The following is an 11,948-nucleotide window of genomic DNA, read 5'->3' as shown; positions in this document are numbered from 1 at the left end:
GATTGATGCAAGATGGCAAGCTGCCATGAAATAAGACAAAGAATGTATTGAATTCATTCTTTAAAATCTACAACCTAAAGCTACAAGAGAGGAGATAGATGAAATTATTGCAAAGGTAAAATCATCTTTCAGATCTAAGAAAAGGTTGAGAAGAATGTTAATTGGTGAGATCCAATCAGTTCATATGGAAACTGAATAAATTTTGAAGAAGTTACTGAGTTTGTTACCAGATGAGGAGAAAGAGAAATCGGAGAAGCTTAAGGCAAAAGATATTCCCGACAATGTTGATATAAGTGACTTTCAAACTGATGAAATTGTAACGGGAGACCAACCAGTAGATGATCAACTGGTTAATACATAGATAGAGACAATTGTCATTCCTGATAATGACACTGGAGTACTAATGACGTTGATGCAATTGATAGTGTAAATGTGTAGGTTGATTACGTGTAAATGTCTGAACAACAATAGGGATAGGAAGAGAAGAAAGATGATGAAGACAAGAGCGTTGAAGAGCCACTGGTACATACACAAACTATTTTGCCACTGGTAAATGATAGTGAAAAGAATAAGGAAGAAGAAAAGACAGAAGAGAAGATAGAGGATAAACCTGAAGAGAAGAAAGAGGAAGAAGAGAAGGAAACAAAGAAATATGAACCTAAAGTGACACCTCTATCCTTTACTTCTAAGAAGAAAATTGATGATGACGAGGACGGTGATGCATTAAGTATACAAGGACCCATTAATATGGATATAATGAGTTCTACATAATTAATGGGGATTTCTACTCCAATACAATCCAGAGAAAAGAAGAAGAGAATGAAGGAACAACATAAAGAAGCTGAGACAATCAAACATGCAGTTGAAATTTTGTCATTTTTATTACCAGAGACTAATACAGACAATTTTGCAACACAGATTGATAAGCTAGGTCAATTGGTTAATGATGTTGGTGAACAAATGAAAACGTTTAAGGATGCGACATATCTTTGTGTAGAAAAGGAGTATAAGAAGCTAAGGACAAAGCAGTTAATGAAAGATATTGATAACGCTAAAGTTGTTTTGACTGTTAATAAGGACCACTTGATGGAAGCATTGGAGATTGGCGGTAAGATCCTTTCTACTATGACAAAATTTTCTTTATTTTGTGGTGATTTGGTAAAGATGAAGCAGGAAGCAGGAAAAGAACTTGAAGTTCTAAGTGATTCATTTAAGCCCTTGAATGATTCTGCAATATACTATGGAAGGTCCATTGTAGAACTTCATCATAAGTTGAAAGCTTATGAAACTGAACAAGTAAAGAGAAAAACATCCCTATAGGAACTACAAACATAGTTGATACTGAAAGTTGAAATCTTACAGAGAGAGTATAAAGAGTCAGAAGCTATTCTTTCTATCCCGGAGATGAGCACTATATATGCCATGGAAGAGCTTGTTGGGTAGATGAGGATAAATGTGGAGATAAATGACATTATTTTGGAGACTTGGCATAATGATCTGAAGCATTTGAACTCTCATTTTAGCGATGCTTTTTATAAAATTACATTGTAAAAACATTTTGAACTCCTATGTCTATATATGCTATGCAGTTTTGGTGCAATTTTGATGTAACTATATGTATTTTCTTTCCTTTGTCATTGTTGTCATAGGGGTAGTAGTTGTTGAAAAGAGTCAGTCAAAATTTTGTTGTAATCATAATGGGGAGTAGTAGTATGAGTCTTGTAATGGTTTAAATTTTTGTAATAGCATGTAATTTCTAAGGGGGAGTATGTTTCATGAATAGAGTCAATTTTTGTATTGCACACAAAGACAAAAGTTTTCCTAAGTGTTGCCATCAATGCTAAAGGAGGAGATTGTTTGCTTGATGATGTTGTTTTGGTGTAAAGAGTTGATTGGTGACTTGTTTTATGTTGTCATTGATGGCAACTATGTTTTTATAGCCACATAAGTCTTGTAAGACAATCGGTAAAGCTTAACCGGTAGAGAAGACATTTTAACAGTGAACTGACAAATAGGTCCTCAACCGGTTAATAGGAACAAAGTTGCATTCAAGCAACCGGTACAGGCGATTCATGAAGAGTTGGATGATGCAGTTTTATAGGAGTGGTGGAGACAAGTATTTGGTGTTATATTCATGACCGCATTAGCCGATTCAACAAGATGATTGAGATTTGATGCACAGAGAAGGTTGTCTGGAAGGACACTTAACCGGTAGTGATAAAGTCACTAAGATCGGTAAACCAGTATAATTTTATTTTATTTTTGGTTTTTTATGTCGGTGGCCAACATAAGTAAGGTGTTTAATGTAATTTTATCAAGATTCATTGAACCTAGGAAATTGTTCCAAGGTTTTAGCCGATTAAGTTCATGTCTATAAAAATGTGATGAGTTATGAGATAAGTATGAATGCATGAGAGAGATCATTAGAGAAGTATGCAATTTTGATTGTGCAGTGATTAGTAAAGCTTTGTATTGATGTGTTGTTGAAGTTTTGGAGGAACTAAAGAGGATCTTATCAGACACAAAAGTTCTATATGAAGATCATTAAACTATTGTTTTCCTAATAGTTGCAGTAGTCAAATACCTTAACCAGGTAGGTCCTGACAGGCCTTAATCTATAAATCCCCTAACAAGGTAGCTCAACATTTGAGTTTAAATCCTCTTGCGAGGTTGCACCTAACAGGGCTCATCATAGCAAATCCCTTCATCAGGTGACTCCTAATAGGGTCTGCTCCTAACAAGGCATATTTGTAAGACCTTAACCGGTCAGAGGTTTCTATTCTAGGGTGAACTCACAATACTGGTTCCCACTTTTTGACCAACTTTGACACTTATATGAATATTTTGAAAAAAAACTTCACTTTCTGACACCTATAACTTTTAAACCGTTAAGAATTTGAAGATGATATAAACTAGTGATTTTTAACATCTTGTTTGTATATTCTAAATATATTTTTTTCAAATTTGTTTGAATAAAATTTTATTGATTTTTCAATCTCCCTCAAAAAGTAATTTTTTACAGCAAACAACATTTTTTAAGAGTGATGTGTATCCCGAAACCGATAATTTTTTTTCTATAAATGATAAAAACTTAGTTCTTTTGAATTTTGGTTTGTAACATCAATACCCAGGGCATGCAATTGGTTTGATAGTGATATGTTGAATATTTTTCATTTTATTAAGTTTTGAAGTTCAACTAATTATAATTTAGATATAGGTGTATGTTTGAACACATAACTTGTTCTATATATATCAGAATTCAATTTTCTTTTTTTGTTAGAAAGAAAACATCAATACCCAGTGCATAGATATTTTTCAGAATTTTTTTGAATTAGTTTACTATTTTTCCCAATGCATTGAATAAAGAAGTTCATGTTTGGTGAAAAACCTACATTCATACAAAGAAAATAAAAATCTATTAATGAAATTAAATATATTAAAAGTTATAATATTTGGAAAGCTTATAATAAGGACTAAATACTTTAAAAAAAAAACTTTTAAATGAATTAATTTGACCCCCCAAAAGCTAATGTAAAATTGGTTTTTTATCAGCATTTGATAGATACAAAGGAGACTCCATTGCAAGTATGATTTAGAAGTAGAGAGGTTCTATCCAATAAATTTTGATCTAAGAGCCTTTGATTTAACTCTCTTCAATTAATTACTTAAAATGGGACCTCTTAAAGCTTAAATGATTATATTTTCTAAAAAGTGTATGATTTCAGCAAAAATCAGGACGTACCAAAAAGTGGGAACCAACTTTGTGAGTTCACCCTCTATAGATAGTGAATCTTGTGGGTAGTAACTCCCACCGTTGTTTTTCCCTTTTGGGTTTCCACATATAAATCATTGTGTTATGGTTGGCATGTTTTATATAGTGTTTTCTTATGTGATTATTTTCCTTGCATGCCTATTGATTTTAAAGTTTTTAAGAGGTGTAATCAGATTCTTAAGGTTTTTTCTTGCACTGATTCACCCCCACCCCTCTCAGTGCCTTATAAGTTTATCATAGACGATGTATAAGTAAGGATATATGTAAAATGTATATCTTGGATATTGATTCATTAATTATAATAATGGTATTGGATTTAATGATATGCATTTGGTCTAATTTAATATTGGAAATGTGATAGGCTATATTGGAATTGGATTATGATGTTAGAGATGTATAAGTGATTGGGATTAGGAACATTTGGTATTGGTGCTTTTAAAATGAACCTAATCGGAATGGTTAATATATGCATGATAGATGCTAGTATTATAAGTGATGGCATTGAGATACCCTAGGGAATTTTATTGATGTATTGTGTTTATTTCTGCTTGCGTTATGTGCTCTTGTGATTATGTTCATGTTGATTAAATGCTATCTTGTTAATGAATGGTTAAATGCATATGAGTAGTTAGTTGTTTATGTTGCATCAGTAGATGTTTTAAAAAAAAATCTATCTCTATTTGTATATTAGATGGTTAGTTTCTCTAGGGTATTTTGGTGGGCATTACATAGAGCCTTAAGGGGATCCCACTATGCATTAGAAAATTTCAACCACGAAAATGTAATACGTGAAAATAAAATTGGATTCAAATTCAATGACTAAACACATCCCATCTATGTAACAAAAATATAGTCACATTGAAAAATATTTTTGCATTAATATCATATGATTGGAAAAATTAGTCTTTTTTCACTACCTCAATTAACGTTTTATGAAAATTTTAGGTCTCCATTCATCAAATTGATTAGAAACAACAATTAAATTTAATCAATCACCCATAATTTATTTTTAAATTTATATTTTAACATATATAAAATATAGTGACCCACTATATCACTTTGGTTTAATTTGAGAATAAAATCACCCGAAAGATTGTGTCTCTACATAGGGGATTCACCAAGTTTTTCATGAAAAATTTAGGGGCTTAGTTCATAATGTATACCTTGATAGTTCTTGTAATAAGGTAAATTTGTTCAAACATGTCGCCTTAAGCTATACATTCAAAATTAGTGGTTTGGATACTAAAAAACACATATGTGCCCCTAGATGAAATAGTTCCACTAAACCTTTTAATGAAGGTAAAAAAATTCTTATAGGAAGTAGTTCTCATTCAAGTGAGAATAATCAAATTCTATTCAAGCAAAAATAAATTGTTCAATTTAAGGTATAATTATAAAATAGATGATAGTAATAGTAGAATCTAATTTTGATACCTTTTTTTATGAATAATTCAATAATAATGAATTCTAGATTCAAAGTATTTTTCCAAATTTAATGGAATGAAATTTTTTAAACAAATCCTTGAGGGGAAATCCTTGAGGGGATTCTACTATGCATTAAATTTTACAATTGCTAAAATTTAAGAACATGGATACAAAATTACATTCACTTCCAATGATTAAAAATCTTCCCATCAATATAACAAAATGGTACACATTTTAAAAATGTTTTGACATCAAAGTCAATAAATTAGCATTCCTAACACCTTATAATATATAAAAATATTATCATTTATCATCATTCTTGAGAAAAAGTCAACATAGAATCAATATTTTAATCAAAGATGGAGAACACATCTCAAGCTCTTTCCTTCCAATGATAAATCAAATGCTTCATTTATACATGAGAATGGAAGCTCGTGAGTGATAAATTCATCCACTTTGACGTTTTGACTAAATTATATATATATAACTATAACATTTTAAAGAAAAAACATTAAATTATTCAAAGTAGAAATTGAAGTTTTCAATAACTATGTGGAGATAATATTACTTTAAGTTTGCAAAGGGGCAAGAGGGTGATCACATCTATCAATAGTTGATGGTTAATAAGATATGGATATTAAGTAGGTATGATGCTTGCTAAAATCTATGGTATGCAAGGTTTGATATTGCTAGTTGATCATAACACCCTTAATATTGTTAGTTGATATTGAAATGCAAATATTTAGTAGGGTATGATATTGTTAGTTGATCATGAAATGCAAAGCATTTTTTTTTATTGCTATTAGGTAGTAATCAATTAGAAAGATCATTATGGTTCACTTTGCACTCATACTAAAGATGCACTTAATGAATATTGGTGCAAATATATAGCTCTCAAAAGGAAGATCTAGGTGATTTTTGTATGGCAATACTTTTTTAGTTTTATCATCTCTAATCTTAAACACCCTTACCCAAGCTTCCTCCCTTATAGTGAGAACATTAAGTCCCCACGATAGGACTCTAAGGAGATAGCCTTAGTGGAGAGAGAGAGAGAGAGAGAGAGAGAGAGAGAGAGAGAGAGAGAGAAAATGTGTATGGTGAAATCATGGTTAGGATTTTTACTTAAAATTTTAAAAATTAAATTACAAACCCAAACCTTCACACTTGGATTCTTAAAATTTCAGAGTTGGCATAATAAGTTTTTATCCTAGTTTCAAAAAATTTTGAAATTCATACACATTCTCTTAATTATATGCATTTTCTAAAGTTTTAACCTCTCTCAGTAAATTTAAAATTCTCTCCTCAAATAAACTTTTATTCTCCTAAATATTACCTTGAAAACACTTTTCATACATCAAAATTATATTATTTTGAATTATTACATAAATATTTTAGTGAAATTGATCAATAAAAAGGATAAGGTTGGTATATATCATGTGTTTTAGTGAAATTGAATGATTTTGTATATTCAATACCTCACAACAATTTTGATTTAGGAAGATGGTACTAGTAGCTATTATAGTTTAACTTTGCACACCCTAAACTTTTAAATAGTACATCAAATTTTGACAACTTTTTTGAGTTTTCTTTATACGTGACTTACATTAGTTAACCATTGGCTTTGACCACTACAAAATTTGTACAATTGATCTAATACATATGCACAAATGTCTTAGTAGTTGTGCACTAATGGTACCAATAAAGTTGCACAACAGATCTAATTATTATTATTAGCTTTTTGTCTATCTACTAGATATACCAATGGGGGCTATTGACCCACTAAATGAATTTTTAGTGGGCTTTTAATTGGTGAATTCAGATGAACAATTATCAAAACACAAAATGACAATATCCTGGGATACAAAATTCTCTATATATCATATAATAAGAAGAAATAAGATAAACTATATGTTAGTGCACTATTTATGTTGCAGATAATGTTTATCTTGAAATAAGTATGTAATTTTTATCTTAAAAGTGATAATGTTTATCCAATTAAATGATAATGTAAATCTTAGAAAGTGTTGGATAACATTATAATTAGAATATTTGGATAAGAACTTTCCAGCATATGGAAACTTCTAGTAGTTTCCAAATTATTTTTCTTCCTATCCATTCAAGTCTATAAATTCAGGCAATGACTTTGTGATTGTATAGCAACAAAAAAATATCAATATATAGTTTTATAATTTGTGCTAACATTCTCAGTGTTTTCCATTTGTTTTATTTTGTCAATAATTTGTATCAATATTCAATATAGTTAGACAATTTGTCTAATTACTAATTTTATTTCCACCTATCAAATATACTAATGGATGACTATTTGTCCATTAAATAAATTTTAGTGAACTTTTAATTGATAAAATCCAAGGAATGAATTTTCTCTCTACATACAATGTATATCACTTTTATAGTTTTTTGGGTAATTCATCTCCATCTTCAAAGAAAGTGAATAAATTTATTCCAAAAAAACAAACGTCCAGACAAGCTAATTCAGATATATCCAAAAAGAAATAAGAGATGATGTTAGCTTGATTCAGCCTGGACATTAACAGTGTTCCATGCTGTCCCAAATCTTGTATATTGAATGAATGAAAGAATTTTAATGACATCCACCAGATCTAATAATTATATCCAGTCTTTATAATTTATACAAACCTGTCGCTAATCCACAGCTAAGCAGGCAAACTTTGTTGAAAGGAGCGTGCGGATTAATCTTGACCACGTTGGCAGAATCGAGTACACTGTATTCGCTGAAAGTGGAGGTTCCCATGCAATGATAAACGGGTTTTATTGTCGTTCACCATGACCGCCCTGGTGGGATCGATCCTGAGTTTTCCGCACAGATTAGTCTTTGGTGATTTGCAGTATATACAATCTCCACACTCCCCTGTAAACAGTGTTATTACATGATCTCCTCCCTTGAGATCGCTCACGCCTTCTCCCACGCTCTCAACAATCCTGTTTTCAGCCCACATAATCTGTGATTTGATATATATTCCTGTTATAACAGATTGAAAACTTCGAATAGATGTTTTTCTTACCCTGAAGCTTCGTGCCCCAAAATGCGTGGAAACACCTTTAGCATCTCATTCTGAGAAAACAAAACCAAAAAACCACAATCTTGCCTGTTAAATCACATAAATGGGTAAAAAAAACTGATCTATGTTAATAGTTTTTCAATGGAGAGATAAAAGATTGAGGAGTATTGAAAGAAAGATTGAGGATCGAGTCCATAAAAAAATCGTCTACAAAATAATGAGAACATACTTCTGAAATTTTGAATGACCCAATCCCACAAACTTTGAATGAATATATGGGTAAATAAAAATGGGTTATGACTTACCTCGGTGGCCCAGTACATGACATCTGTGTTGCAGAGGGAGGTGTGGGTGATTTTGATGCGAACTTCCATTGCCTTTGGAGGATCTACCTGCACCTCCTCTATTACCAGGGGTTTCTTCGTCCCCCATGCTACTGCAGCTGTTTGGAAAAGTAATTTTTAAATTATAAATACAGCTAGGATTAACATTTTGTCAATTTGAGTTTCGGATTACATTCAGTGATCGAATAAAAGTATAAAAATAGATAATAAACTACAAAATAGTTTTTTTGAATTATCTAAAACAAAGGGCAAATGGGATTCCAAGTGAATTCCTAGCATGTAATTCATACCAACTTTATCCAGACTTTCTAGCATGTTGGTAATAAGTCATATCTGCAATAAACGTGGATTAATCTTATAGAAGTCAGTAATTCAGTGGTAGAACATTCTAATAATTTGTGTGGATCTTGAAAGGATATGATATTTTCACAGTTCACAAAGATGAGTTATATTATTTGAGGAGAAATAATACACTTCTTTTTTAAAAACTAAAATACATGATCAGTTATCAAATATAAACTGAAATAAAATCCATGATAGGTCATTATGTTCTCTTGTCTTGCTCTCTTTCTCCTGATGATGGATCATCCAGTTGGATGGGAAACGTCAAGGGAAAAAACTCACACAATTGATACCAAAAACTAAGCATAATAATATTATGAATTGTAAAAAATATATGACTGCAACGAAACAATCAAATCAAAAACATACAAATGATTCTAAAAACAATCTTTTAAAACTAATGAAATTCATAAGATTTCCAAAACATATATGTGCTGCGCTAAGCAAAGGGAACGTACCTTTGCAAGTGATAACTTTACCAGATGTCTCAGAAACCAGAGAGCCATTGGAGCAGCAAGAATCATGCTTTTCCATTTCAGTTCTTTCAATAGTAATCTCTGGTTAATAACAGAGACTAGAAATCATATGTTGATTTCAATCTTCTCAAGGCATGCATTTATAGCACTAAACAAAACTTTCATCACTTTATAGCTTATAATAAAAGCGATTAATAATTGTCAACTGCAGATTGGGGATTCAATTTAAAGCTCTTAATAAAAGCCATGAATAAGTCTTAGCTGTAGATTGTGATTCAATGGATATGGGGATGAGAACAAATAAAAAATTCTTATTACTTTTCTCTAATAAGAAAGTTGTAACAAATGATAAGGAGACGAGGACAAATAAAAAAATTATATTTTTTTTTTCTAATAAGAAATTTTAAATCAATAATAAGCATAATATTCAATAATAAGCATAATATAACTTGAAAAAAGTAATCTTCAAATATCATGCTTTTTGACTTCATATCATTGAAAAATAGGAAAACTTTGATTTAGTAATTAAAATAATTAATATTAACATTTTTATTTTAGGAAACTTAACTTTAAGAACTTTTTTGTCTTAATAAATAAGTTATAAAAATTGTTTTAATATTTTTAAAAGAAAATGATTTATTAAGATGATAGCAATTTGGTGTGGTTTTATTAATTTTATAATTAGTGTTTATATTTTGATTATAGACTTGATTAAGATTTTATTTTCAATTAATATAATACTAGCATATCTATATTTAAAAAAATGTATAAAAAAGATGTCGAAGAATATCATTATGGAGACACTTAATTTTATTTTTTATTTATAAAAGAAAATAAATCATAAAAAAAAAATGAAACACAAAGATTGATTTTACTCTATGTGTACTTTATAACCTAACATAGGCAATCCAAAATACCCTGATTATATTATTAATTACATTAGATAGAAAGGAAGCTTTAAAAAGATGTTGAAGAATATCATTATGGAGACACTTAATTTAATTTTTTATTTATAAAAGAAAATAAACCATAAAAAAAATATGAAACACAAAGATTGATTTTACTCTATGTGTACTTTATAACCTAATTCACCTATACATGTACTATATGAATTCTAAATATAACCCTAATTGAATTGTTCTTGAATACTAAATTTTTTTATTGAACTTAAATTTTAATCTTAATTGAACTATAATCTTAACCCTAATTAGACCCTCACTCTAATTAAAATCTTATCTTATTTACTAATCCTAGAATAAAATCTTCTTTTTTTTTATCTAATTCTCTAAATTGTTTTAATTGATAAAAAATATTCAATATCTTTATCATAAATAAAATCTCAAAATAATATATAATTATTCTATTATCTAAATTCTATCTTTGTTTTACAATCTAAAATAATTTTCAAAACAGAAATTAAATTTTATCTTTATTATTTGATTTAAAATTGATAAGATTATTATATTTATTTTCTTATGATTTTTAAAATCTTATCTTATTTTGTAATCCTAGTTCAGTAACCTATATAAAATCTTTAAAACCTTATCTAATTCTCTAAATTATTTTAATTAATAAAAAATATTCAATATCTTTATCTTAAATAAAATATTATTTTAATATTTTATTATCCTATTATCTAAATTTCAAGTTGTTTTTAAAAATTAAAATAATATTTAAATTTTTCTAAAAAGAAATAAAATTTATCTTGATTTTTTGGTTGGAAATAAATAAGATTACTATATTGATGTGCTTTTTTATTTTTGTCACCCACCATTAAAGCCATTAATATCTACATCAATTGCTTTTTGATTGTATGAATATGAATGCATGATCTCCTATATGTGAGTGGTACACATCTTTGATGTAATTAGTGATATATAATCAAAATTTATTGAAGTTTGATTCATCTTTTTTTATTATCAACCTTGTTTGTGGCTCTTTTCCTTTCTATGATTGGTATGCCTAGGCCACCCACATGTTTTGAGATATGGCCTCTTTACATGTTGGTTGTTGGTGTTATATATGGTTATTAAATGCTTAAATACTTAGACTATGCCTTTCTATTTCAATGATTTATTTATACACGTGGATACATATTGATATGGAAAGAGGCAAGCAAACTAGCAATCATAAATTAAATTTGTACACAAAATACCATAAAATCTGTGAAAATAGAAGATATTAATCTTTGAAATAAAATAAATTGTAAAAACTTTCATTCTCTTATATGCCTTCATGACTAGAAAGCTACAAATATATATGCATGAATATGCCTAAATAAAGGATTTGGAAATATTTTCTAAATCTTCACGCCAAATGTAAAATAATAACAAATACAATATTTTATAATTCTTGAGCCATACAAATATAAACTTTTTTTTAACATAAAACTATGATACTTATGATCATAATACAATCACTAGGAATCTACCATGCCCAAATTTTAAGATCAGGAAAATATAAACTTTATTTTTAACATAAAACTATGATACTTATGATCATAATACAATCACTAGGTTTGGTACTATCATCCTTACCAAAAGTTCTA

General features: G+C 29.2%; 1 pseudogene; it reads right to left on the bottom strand.

The window, feature by feature from the left end:
- Positions 1-7,817: 7,817 nt before the first annotated feature.
- Positions 7,818-9,458, bottom strand: LOC131026832 (alcohol dehydrogenase-like 4; annotated as a pseudogene).
- Positions 9,459-11,948: the final 2,490 nt, after the last annotated feature.

The sequence above is a fragment of the Cryptomeria japonica genome, chromosome 1 (genome assembly GCF_030272615.1).
Source record: "Cryptomeria japonica chromosome 1, Sugi_1.0, whole genome shotgun sequence".
NCBI classification, from domain to species: domain Eukaryota; kingdom Viridiplantae; phylum Streptophyta; class Pinopsida; order Cupressales; family Cupressaceae; genus Cryptomeria; species Cryptomeria japonica.
Note: the sequence above shows the minus strand (reverse complement) of the source record. Positions and strands in the feature narration are given on the sequence as shown.